This window comes from Poecilia mexicana, unplaced genomic scaffold, assembly GCF_051168715.1.
Source record: "Poecilia mexicana isolate PSO_F unplaced genomic scaffold, ASM5116871v1 scaffold_6, whole genome shotgun sequence".
NCBI lineage: Eukaryota > Metazoa > Chordata > Actinopteri > Cyprinodontiformes > Poeciliidae > Poecilia > Poecilia mexicana.
The window spans coordinates 28,170,560-28,178,059 of NW_028263375.1; the positions used below are offsets into that span (position 1 = coordinate 28,170,560).

Here is a 7,500-nt window from a genome sequence, read left to right on the forward strand (position 1 = left end):
GCAGCTAGTTGGTGCTTGCTTTTTATTGGGACTGACAAAGTAAATGCATGACGTGTAGCCCAAAGGGAGCAGCAGCACCCTCTGCTGCACAAAAAGGCTCACAGCACCTGGTATTCCCAGGCGGTCTCCCATCCAAGTACTAACCAGGCCCGACCCTGCTTAGCTTCCGAGATCAGACGAGATCGGGCGTTCTCAAGGTAGTGTGGCCGTAAGCCGAAAAGCAGCGTCAGCTCCAGCATTTTGTACAGCAGAGCAGCTAGCTGGCGCTTGCTTTTTATTGGGCCTGACAAAGTAAATGCATGACGTGTAGCCCAAAGGGAGCAGCAGCACCCTCTGCTGCACAAAAAGGCTTACAGCACCTGGTATTCCCAGGCGGTCTCCCATCCAAGTACTAACCAGGCCTGACCCTGCTTAGCTTCCGAGATCAGACGAGATCGGGCGTTCTCAAGGTAGTGTGGCCGTAAGCCGAAAAGCAGCGTCAGCTCCAGCATTTTGTACAGCAGAGCAGCTAGCTGGCGCTTGCTTTTTGTTGGGCCTGACAAACTAAATGCATGTCGGACGCGTAGCCCAAAGGGAGCAGCAGCACCCTCTGCTGCACAAAAAGGCTTACAGCACCTGGTATTCCCAGGCGGTCTCCCATCCAAGTACTAACCAGGCCCGACCCTGCTTAGCTTCCGAGATCAGACGAGATCGGGCGTTCTCAAGGTAGTGTGGCCGTAAGCCGAAAAGCAGCGTCAGCTCCAGCATTTTGTACAGCAGAGCAGCTAGCTGGCGCTTGCTTTTTGTTGGGCCTGACAAACTAAATGCATGTCGGACGCGTAGCCCAAAGGGAGCAGCAGCACCCTCTGCTGAACAAAACGGCTTACAGCACCTGGTATTCCCAGGCGGTCTCCCATCCAAGTACTAACCAGGCCCGACCCTGCTTATCTTCCGAGATCAGACGAGATCGGGCGTTCTCAAGGTAGTGTGGCCGTAATCCAAAAAGCAGCGTCAGCTCCAGCATTTTGTACAGCAGAGCAGCTAGCTGGCGCTTGCTTTTTGTTGGGCCTGACAAACTAAATGCATGTCGGACGCGTAGCCCAAAGGGAGCAGCAGCACCCTCTGCTGCACAAAAAGGCTTACAGCACCTGGTATTCCCAGGCGGTCTCCCATCCAAGTACTAACCAGGCCCGACCCTGCTTAGCTTCCGAGATCAGATGAGATCGGGCGTTCTCAAGGTAGTGTGGCCGTAATCCGAAAAGCAGCGTCAGCTCCAGCATTTTGTACAGCAGAGCAGCTAGCTGGCGCTTGCTTTTTGTTGGGCCTGACAAACTAAATGCATGTCGGACGCGTAGCCCAAAGGGAGCAGCAGCACCCTCTGCTGCACAAAAAGGCTTACAGCACCTGGTATTCCCAGGCGGTCTCCCATCCAAGTACTAACCAGGCCCGACCCTGCTTAGCTTCCGAGATCAGACGAGATCGGGCGTTCTCAAGGTAGTGTGGCCGTAATCCGAAAAGCAGCGTCAGCTCCAGCATTTTGTACAGCAGAGCAGCTAGCTGGCGCTTGCTTTTTGTTGGGCCTGACAAACTAAATGCATGTCGGACGCGTAGCCCAAAGGGAGCAGCAGCACCCTCTGCTGCACAAAAAGGCTTACAGCACCTGGTATTCCCAGGCGGTCTCCCATCCAAGTACTAACCAGACCCGACCCTGCTTAGCTTCCGAGATCAGGCGTTCTCAAGGTAGTGTGGCCGTAAGCCGAAACGCAGCGTCAGCTCCAGCATTTTGTACAGCAGAGCAGCTAGTTGGTGCTTGCTTTTTATTGGGACTGACAAAGTAAATGCATGACGTGTAGCCCAAAGGGAGCAGCAGCACCCTCTGCTGCACAAAAAGGCTCACAGCACCTGGTATTCCCAGGCGGTCTCCCATCCAAGTACTAACCAGGCCCGACCCTGCTTAGCTTCCGAGATCAGACGAGATCGGGCGTTCTCAAGGTAGTGTGGCCGTAAGCCGAAAAGCAGCGTCAGCTCCAGCATTTTGTACAGCAGAGCAGCTAGCTGGCGCTTGCTTTTTATTGGGCCTGACAAAGTAAATGCATGACGTGTAGCCCAAAGGGAGCAGCAGCACCCTCTGCTGCACAAAAAGGCTTACAGCACCTGGTATTCCCAGGCGGTCTCCCGTCCAAGTACTAACCAGGCCCGACCCTGCTTAGCTTCCGAGATCAGACGAGATCGGGCGTTCTCAAGGTAGTGTGGCCGTAAGCCGAAAAGCAGCGTCAGCTCCAGCATTTTGTACAGCAGAGCAGCTAGCTGGCGCTTGCTTTTTGTTGGGCCTGACAAACTAAATGCATGTCGGACGCGTAGCCCAAAGGGAGCAGCAGCACCCTCTGCTGCACAAAAAGGCTTACAGCACCTGGTATTCCCAGGCGGTCTCCCATCCAAGTACTAACCAGGCCCGACCCTGCTTAGCTTCCGAGATCAGACGAGATCGGGCGTTCTCAAGGTAGTGTGGCCGTAAGCCGAAAAGCAGCGTCAGCTCCAGCATTTTGTACAGCAGAGCAGCTAGCTGGCGCTTGCTTTTTGTTGGGCCTGACAAACTAAATGCATGTCGGACGCGTAGCCCAAAGGGAGCAGCAGCACCCTCTGCTGAACAAAACGGCTTACAGCACCTGGTATTCCCAGGCGGTCTCCCATCCAAGTACTAACCAGGTCCGACCCTGCTTACCTTCCGAGATCAGACGAGATCGGGCGTTCTCAAGGTAGTGTGGCCGTAATCCGAAAAGCAGCGTCAGCTCCAGCATTTTGTACAGCAGAGCAGCTAGCTGGCGCTTGCTTTTTGTTGGGCCTGAAACTAAATGCATGTCGGACGCGTAGCCCAAAGGGAGCAGCAGCACCCTCTGCTGCACAAAGAGGCTTACAGCACCTGGTATTCCCAGGCGGTCTCCCATCCAAGTACTAACCAGGCCCGACCCTGCTTAGCTTCCGAGATCAGACGAGATCGGGCGTTCTCAAGGTAGTGTGGCCGTAAGCCGAAAAGCAGCGTCAGCTCCAGCATTTTGTACAGCAGAGCAGCTAGCTGGCGCTTGCTTTTTGTTGGGCCTGACAAACTAAATGCATGTCGGACGCGTAGCCCAAAGGGAGCAGCAGCACCCTCTGCTGAACAAAACGGCTTACAGCACCTGGTATTCCCAGGCGGTCTCCCATCCAAGTACTAACCAGGTCCGACCCTGCTTAGCTTCCGAGATCAGACGAGATCGGGCGTTCTCAAGGTAGTGTGGCCGTAATCCGAAAAGCAGCGTCAGCTCCAGCATTTTGTACAGCAGAGCAGCTAGCTGGCGCTTGCTTTTTGTTGGGCCTGAAACTAAATGCATGTCGGACGCGTAGCCCAAAGGGAGCAGCAGCACCCTCTGCTGCACAAAGAGGCTTACAGCACCTGGTATTCCCAGGCGGTCTCCCATCCAAGTACTAACCAGACCCGACCCTGCTTAGCTTCCGAGATCAGGCGTTCTCAAGGTAGTGTGGCCGTAAGCCGAAACGCAGCGTCAGCTCCAGCATTTTGTACAGCAGAGCAGCTAGTTGGTGCTTGCTTTTTATTGGGACTGACAAAGTAAATGCATGACGTGTAGCCCAAAGGGAGCAGCAGCACCCTCTGCTGCACAAAAAGGCTCACAGCACCTGGTATTCCCAGGCGGTCTCCCATCCAAGTACTAACCAGGCCCGACCCTGCTTAGCTTCCGAGATCAGACGAGATCGGGCGTTCTCAAGGTAGTGTGGCCGTAAGCCGAAAAGCAGCATCAGCTCCAGCATTTTGTACAGCAGAGCAGCTAGCTGGCGCTTGCTTTTTATTGGGCCTGACAAAGTAAATGCATGACGTGTAGCCCAAAGGGAGCAGCAGCACCCTCTGCTGCACAAAAAGGCTTACAGCACCTGGTATTCCCAGGCGGTCTCCCATCCAAGTACTAACCAGGCCCGACCCTGCTTAGCTTCCGAGATCAGACGAGATCGGGCGTTCTCAAGGTAGTGTGGCCGTAAGCCGAAAAGCAGCGTCAGCTCCAGCATTTTGTACAGCAGAGCAGCTAGCTGGCGCTTGCTTTTTGTTGGGCCTGACAAACTAAATGCATGTCGGACGCGTAGCCCAAAGGGAGCAGCAGCACCCTCTGCTGCACAAAAAGGCTTACAGCACCTGGTATTCCCAGGCGGTCTCCCATCCAAGTACTAACCAGGCCCGACCCTGCTTAGCTTCCGAGATCAGACGAGATCGGGCGTTCTCAAGGTAGTGTGGCCGTAAGCCGAAAAGCAGCGTCAGCTCCAGCATTTTGTACAGCAGAGCAGCTAGCTGGCGCTTGCTTTTTGTTGGGCCTGACAAACTAAATGCATGTCGGACGCGTAGCCCAAAGGGAGCAGCAGCACCCTCTGCTGAACAAAACGGCTTACAGCACCTGGTATTCCCAGGCGGTCTCCCATCCAAGTACTAACCAGGCCCGACCCTGCTTATCTTCCGAGATCAGACGAGATCGGGCGTTCTCAAGGTAGTGTGGCCGTAATCCAAAAAGCAGCGTCAGCTCCAGCATTTTGTACAGCAGAGCAGCTAGCTGGCGCTTGCTTTTTGTTGGGCCTGACAAACTAAATGCATGTCGGACGCGTAGCCCAAAGGGAGCAGCAGCACCCTCTGCTGCACAAAAAGGCTTACAGCACCTGGTATTCCCAGGCGGTCTCCCATCCAAGTACTAACCAGGCCCGACCCTGCTTAGCTTCCGAGATCAGATGAGATCGGGCGTTCTCAAGGTAGTGTGGCCGTAATCCGAAAAGCAGCGTCAGCTCCAGCATTTTGTACAGCAGAGCAGCTAGCTGGCGCTTGCTTTTTGTTGGGCCTGACAAACTAAATGCATGTCGGACGCGTAGCCCAAAGGGAGCAGCAGCACCCTCTGCTGCACAAAAAGGCTTACAGCACCTGGTATTCCCAGGCGGTCTCCCATCCAAGTACTAACCAGGCCCGACCCTGCTTAGCTTCCGAGATCAGACGAGATCGGGCGTTCTCAAGGTAGTGTGGCCGTAATCCGAAAAGCAGCGTCAGCTCCAGCATTTTGTACAGCAGAGCAGCTAGCTGGCGCTTGCTTTTTGTTGGGCCTGACAAACTAAATGCATGTCGGACGCGTAGCCCAAAGGGAGCAGCAGCACCCTCTGCTGCACAAAAAGGCTTACAGCACCTGGTATTCCCAGGCGGTCTCCCATCCAAGTACTAACCAGGCCCGACCCTGCTTAGCTTCCGAGATCAGACGAGATCGGGCGTTCTCAAGGCAGTGTGGCCGTAAGCCGAAAAGCAGCGTCAGCTCCAGCATTTTGTACAGCAGAGCAGCTAGCTGGCGCTTGCTTTTTGTTGGGCCTGACAAAGTAAATGCATGACGTGTAGCCCAAAGGGAGCAGCAGCACCCTCTGCTGAACAAAACGGCTTACAGCACCTGGTATTCCCAGGTGGTGTCCCATCCAAGTACTAACCAGGCCCGACCCTGCTTAGCTTCCGAGATCAGACGAGATCGGGCGTTCTCAAGGTAGTGTGGCCGTAAGCCTAAAAGCAGTGTCAGCTCCAGCATTTTGTACAGCAGAGCAGCTAGTTGGCGCTTGCTTTTTATTGGGCCTGACAAAGTAAATGCATGACGTGTAGCCCAAAGGGAGCAGCAGCACCCTCTGCTGCACAAAAAGGCTTACAGCACCTGGTATTCCCAGGCGGTCTCCCATCCAAGTACTAACCAGACCCGACCCTGCTTAGCTTCCGAGATCAGGCGTTCTCAAGGTAGTGTGGCCGTAAGCCGAAACGCAGCGTCAGCTCCAGCATTTTGTACAGCAGAGCAGCTAGTTGGTGCTTGCTTTTTATTGGGACTGACAAAGTAAATGCATGACGTGTAGCCCAAAGGGAGCAGCAGCACCCTCTGCTGCACAAAAAGGCTCACAGCACCTGGTATTCCCAGGCGGTCTCCCATCCAAGTACTAACCAGGCCCGACCCTGCTTAGCTTCCGAGATCAGACGAGATCGGGCGTTCTCAAGGTAGTGTGGCCGTAAGCCGAAAAGCAGCGTCAGCTCCAGCATTTTGTACAGCAGAGCAGCTAGCTGGCGCTTGCTTTTTATTGGGCCTGACAAAGTAAATGCATGACGTGTAGCCCAAAGGGAGCAGCAGCACCCTCTGCTGCACAAAAAGGCTTACAGCACCTGGTATTCCCAGGCGGTCTCCCATCCAAGTACTAACCAGGCCCGACCCTGCTTAGCTTCCGAGATCAGACGAGATCGGGCGTTCTCAAGGTAGTGTGGCCGTAAGCCGAAAAGCAGCGTCAGCTCCAGCATTTTGTACAGCAGAGCAGCTAGCTGGCGCTTGCTTTTTGTTGGGCCTGACAAACTAAATGCATGTCGGACGCGTAGCCCAAAGGGAGCAGCAGCACCCTCTGCTGCACAAAAAGGCTTACAGCACCTGGTATTCCCAGGCGGTCTCCCATCCAAGTACTAACCAGGCCCGACCCTGCTTAGCTTCCGAGATCAGACGAGATCGGGCGTTCTCAAGGTAGTGTGGCCGTAAGCCGAAAAGCAGCGTCAGCTCCAGCATTTTGTACAGCAGAGCAGCTAGCTGGCGCTTGCTTTTTGTTGGGCCTGACAAACTAAATGCATGTCGGACGCGTAGCCCAAAGGGAGCAGCAGCACCCTCTGCTGAACAAAACGGCTTACAGCACCTGGTATTCCCAGGCGGTCTCCCATCCAAGTACTAACCAGGTCCGACCCTGCTTAGCTTCCGAGATCAGACGAGATCGGGCGTTCTCAAGGTAGTGTGGCCGTAATCCGAAAAGCAGCGTCAGCTCCAGCATTTTGTACAGCAGAGCAGCTAGCTGGCGCTTGCTTTTTGTTGGGCCTGAAACTAAATGCATGTCGGACGCGTAGCCCAAAGGGAGCAGCAGCACCCTCTGCTGCACAAAGAGGCTTACAGCACCTGGTATTCCCAGGCGGTCTCCCATCCAAGTACTAACCAGGCCCGACCCTGCTTAGCTTCCGAGATCAGACGAGATCGGGCGTTCTCAAGGTAGTGTGGCCGTAAGCCGAAAAGCAGCGTCAGCTCCAGCATTTTGTACAGCAGAGCAGCTAGCTGGCGCTTGCTTTTTGTTGGGCCTGACAAACTAAATGCATGTCGGACGCGTAGCCCAAAGGGAGCAGCAGCACCCTCTGCTGAACAAAACGGCTTACAGCACCTGGTATTCCCAGGCGGTCTCCCATCCAAGTACTAACCAGGTCCGACCCTGCTTAGCTTCCGAGATCAGACGAGATCGGGCGTTCTCAAGGTAGTGTGGCCGTAATCCGAAAAGCAGCGTCAGCTCCAGCATTTTGTACAGCAGAGCAGCTAGCTGGCGCTTGCTTTTTGTTGGGCCTGAAACTAAATGCATGTCGGACGCGTAGCCCAAAGGGAGCAGCAGCACCCTCTGCTGCACAAAGAGGCTTACAGCACCTGGTATTCCCAGGCGGTCTCCCATCTAAGTACTAACCAGGCC

The 7,500-nt window shown here is 54.7% G+C and overlaps 27 non-coding genes and 3 pseudogenes across 27 annotated transcripts in view; all 30 read right to left on the minus strand.

The window, feature by feature from the left end:
* Positions 1 to 95: 95 nt before the first annotated feature.
* LOC148159281 (5S ribosomal RNA) lies at positions 96 to 214 on the minus strand. Its single transcript, XR_015763416.1, has one exon. It is a non-coding gene; the product is annotated as a 5S ribosomal RNA (ribosomal RNA).
* Positions 215 to 347: 133 nt separating this feature from the next.
* Positions 348 to 466, minus strand: LOC148159282 (5S ribosomal RNA). Its single transcript, XR_015763321.1, has one exon. It is a non-coding gene; the product is annotated as a 5S ribosomal RNA (ribosomal RNA).
* Positions 467 to 603: 137 nt separating this feature from the next.
* LOC148159283 (5S ribosomal RNA) lies at positions 604 to 722 on the minus strand. The gene has a single exon (XR_015763324.1). It is a non-coding gene; the product is annotated as a 5S ribosomal RNA (ribosomal RNA).
* Positions 723 to 859: 137 nt separating this feature from the next.
* LOC148159284 (5S ribosomal RNA) lies at positions 860 to 978 on the minus strand. The gene has a single exon (XR_015763534.1). It is a non-coding gene; the product is annotated as a 5S ribosomal RNA (ribosomal RNA).
* A 137-nt stretch (positions 979 to 1,115) lies between these two features.
* Positions 1,116 to 1,234, minus strand: LOC148159285 (5S ribosomal RNA). Its single transcript, XR_015763427.1, has one exon. It is a non-coding gene; the product is annotated as a 5S ribosomal RNA (ribosomal RNA).
* Positions 1,235 to 1,371: 137 nt separating this feature from the next.
* Positions 1,372 to 1,490, minus strand: LOC148159286 (5S ribosomal RNA). The gene has a single exon (XR_015763507.1). It is a non-coding gene; the product is annotated as a 5S ribosomal RNA (ribosomal RNA).
* A 137-nt stretch (positions 1,491 to 1,627) lies between these two features.
* Positions 1,628 to 1,736, minus strand: LOC148159287 (5S ribosomal RNA; annotated as a pseudogene).
* A 133-nt stretch (positions 1,737 to 1,869) lies between these two features.
* Positions 1,870 to 1,988, minus strand: LOC148159288 (5S ribosomal RNA). The gene has a single exon (XR_015763417.1). It is a non-coding gene; the product is annotated as a 5S ribosomal RNA (ribosomal RNA).
* A 133-nt stretch (positions 1,989 to 2,121) lies between these two features.
* On the minus strand, positions 2,122 to 2,240 carry LOC148159289 (5S ribosomal RNA). The gene has a single exon (XR_015763439.1). It is a non-coding gene; the product is annotated as a 5S ribosomal RNA (ribosomal RNA).
* A 137-nt stretch (positions 2,241 to 2,377) lies between these two features.
* On the minus strand, positions 2,378 to 2,496 carry LOC148159290 (5S ribosomal RNA). The gene has a single exon (XR_015763325.1). It is a non-coding gene; the product is annotated as a 5S ribosomal RNA (ribosomal RNA).
* A 137-nt stretch (positions 2,497 to 2,633) lies between these two features.
* Positions 2,634 to 2,752, minus strand: LOC148159291 (5S ribosomal RNA). The gene has a single exon (XR_015763664.1). It is a non-coding gene; the product is annotated as a 5S ribosomal RNA (ribosomal RNA).
* A 135-nt stretch (positions 2,753 to 2,887) lies between these two features.
* Positions 2,888 to 3,006, minus strand: LOC148159292 (5S ribosomal RNA). Its single transcript, XR_015763326.1, has one exon. It is a non-coding gene; the product is annotated as a 5S ribosomal RNA (ribosomal RNA).
* A 137-nt stretch (positions 3,007 to 3,143) lies between these two features.
* Positions 3,144 to 3,262, minus strand: LOC148159293 (5S ribosomal RNA). Its single transcript, XR_015763602.1, has one exon. It is a non-coding gene; the product is annotated as a 5S ribosomal RNA (ribosomal RNA).
* A 135-nt stretch (positions 3,263 to 3,397) lies between these two features.
* LOC148159294 (5S ribosomal RNA) lies at positions 3,398 to 3,506 on the minus strand (annotated as a pseudogene).
* A 133-nt stretch (positions 3,507 to 3,639) lies between these two features.
* LOC148159295 (5S ribosomal RNA) lies at positions 3,640 to 3,758 on the minus strand. Its single transcript, XR_015763418.1, has one exon. It is a non-coding gene; the product is annotated as a 5S ribosomal RNA (ribosomal RNA).
* Positions 3,759 to 3,891: 133 nt separating this feature from the next.
* Positions 3,892 to 4,010, minus strand: LOC148159296 (5S ribosomal RNA). The gene has a single exon (XR_015763327.1). It is a non-coding gene; the product is annotated as a 5S ribosomal RNA (ribosomal RNA).
* A 137-nt stretch (positions 4,011 to 4,147) lies between these two features.
* LOC148159297 (5S ribosomal RNA) lies at positions 4,148 to 4,266 on the minus strand. Its single transcript, XR_015763328.1, has one exon. It is a non-coding gene; the product is annotated as a 5S ribosomal RNA (ribosomal RNA).
* A 137-nt stretch (positions 4,267 to 4,403) lies between these two features.
* LOC148159298 (5S ribosomal RNA) lies at positions 4,404 to 4,522 on the minus strand. The gene has a single exon (XR_015763535.1). It is a non-coding gene; the product is annotated as a 5S ribosomal RNA (ribosomal RNA).
* A 137-nt stretch (positions 4,523 to 4,659) lies between these two features.
* Positions 4,660 to 4,778, minus strand: LOC148159299 (5S ribosomal RNA). Its single transcript, XR_015763428.1, has one exon. It is a non-coding gene; the product is annotated as a 5S ribosomal RNA (ribosomal RNA).
* Positions 4,779 to 4,915: 137 nt separating this feature from the next.
* LOC148159300 (5S ribosomal RNA) lies at positions 4,916 to 5,034 on the minus strand. The gene has a single exon (XR_015763508.1). It is a non-coding gene; the product is annotated as a 5S ribosomal RNA (ribosomal RNA).
* A 137-nt stretch (positions 5,035 to 5,171) lies between these two features.
* LOC148159301 (5S ribosomal RNA) lies at positions 5,172 to 5,290 on the minus strand. Its single transcript, XR_015763498.1, has one exon. It is a non-coding gene; the product is annotated as a 5S ribosomal RNA (ribosomal RNA).
* A 133-nt stretch (positions 5,291 to 5,423) lies between these two features.
* LOC148159302 (5S ribosomal RNA) lies at positions 5,424 to 5,542 on the minus strand. The gene has a single exon (XR_015763394.1). It is a non-coding gene; the product is annotated as a 5S ribosomal RNA (ribosomal RNA).
* Positions 5,543 to 5,675: 133 nt separating this feature from the next.
* Positions 5,676 to 5,784, minus strand: LOC148159303 (5S ribosomal RNA; annotated as a pseudogene).
* A 133-nt stretch (positions 5,785 to 5,917) lies between these two features.
* On the minus strand, positions 5,918 to 6,036 carry LOC148159304 (5S ribosomal RNA). The gene has a single exon (XR_015763419.1). It is a non-coding gene; the product is annotated as a 5S ribosomal RNA (ribosomal RNA).
* A 133-nt stretch (positions 6,037 to 6,169) lies between these two features.
* Positions 6,170 to 6,288, minus strand: LOC148159305 (5S ribosomal RNA). Its single transcript, XR_015763329.1, has one exon. It is a non-coding gene; the product is annotated as a 5S ribosomal RNA (ribosomal RNA).
* A 137-nt stretch (positions 6,289 to 6,425) lies between these two features.
* Positions 6,426 to 6,544, minus strand: LOC148159306 (5S ribosomal RNA). Its single transcript, XR_015763330.1, has one exon. It is a non-coding gene; the product is annotated as a 5S ribosomal RNA (ribosomal RNA).
* A 137-nt stretch (positions 6,545 to 6,681) lies between these two features.
* LOC148159307 (5S ribosomal RNA) lies at positions 6,682 to 6,800 on the minus strand. The gene has a single exon (XR_015763603.1). It is a non-coding gene; the product is annotated as a 5S ribosomal RNA (ribosomal RNA).
* A 135-nt stretch (positions 6,801 to 6,935) lies between these two features.
* Positions 6,936 to 7,054, minus strand: LOC148159308 (5S ribosomal RNA). The gene has a single exon (XR_015763331.1). It is a non-coding gene; the product is annotated as a 5S ribosomal RNA (ribosomal RNA).
* A 137-nt stretch (positions 7,055 to 7,191) lies between these two features.
* On the minus strand, positions 7,192 to 7,310 carry LOC148159309 (5S ribosomal RNA). Its single transcript, XR_015763604.1, has one exon. It is a non-coding gene; the product is annotated as a 5S ribosomal RNA (ribosomal RNA).
* Positions 7,311 to 7,445: 135 nt separating this feature from the next.
* The window catches only part of LOC148159310 (5S ribosomal RNA), a 119-nt gene continuing 64 nt past the window's right edge, over positions 7,446 to 7,500 (minus strand). The window contains exon 1 of the ribosomal RNA XR_015763552.1: positions 7,446 to 7,500. This exon is cut by the window's right edge and continues 64 nt beyond it. This is a non-coding gene — a ribosomal RNA (5S ribosomal RNA).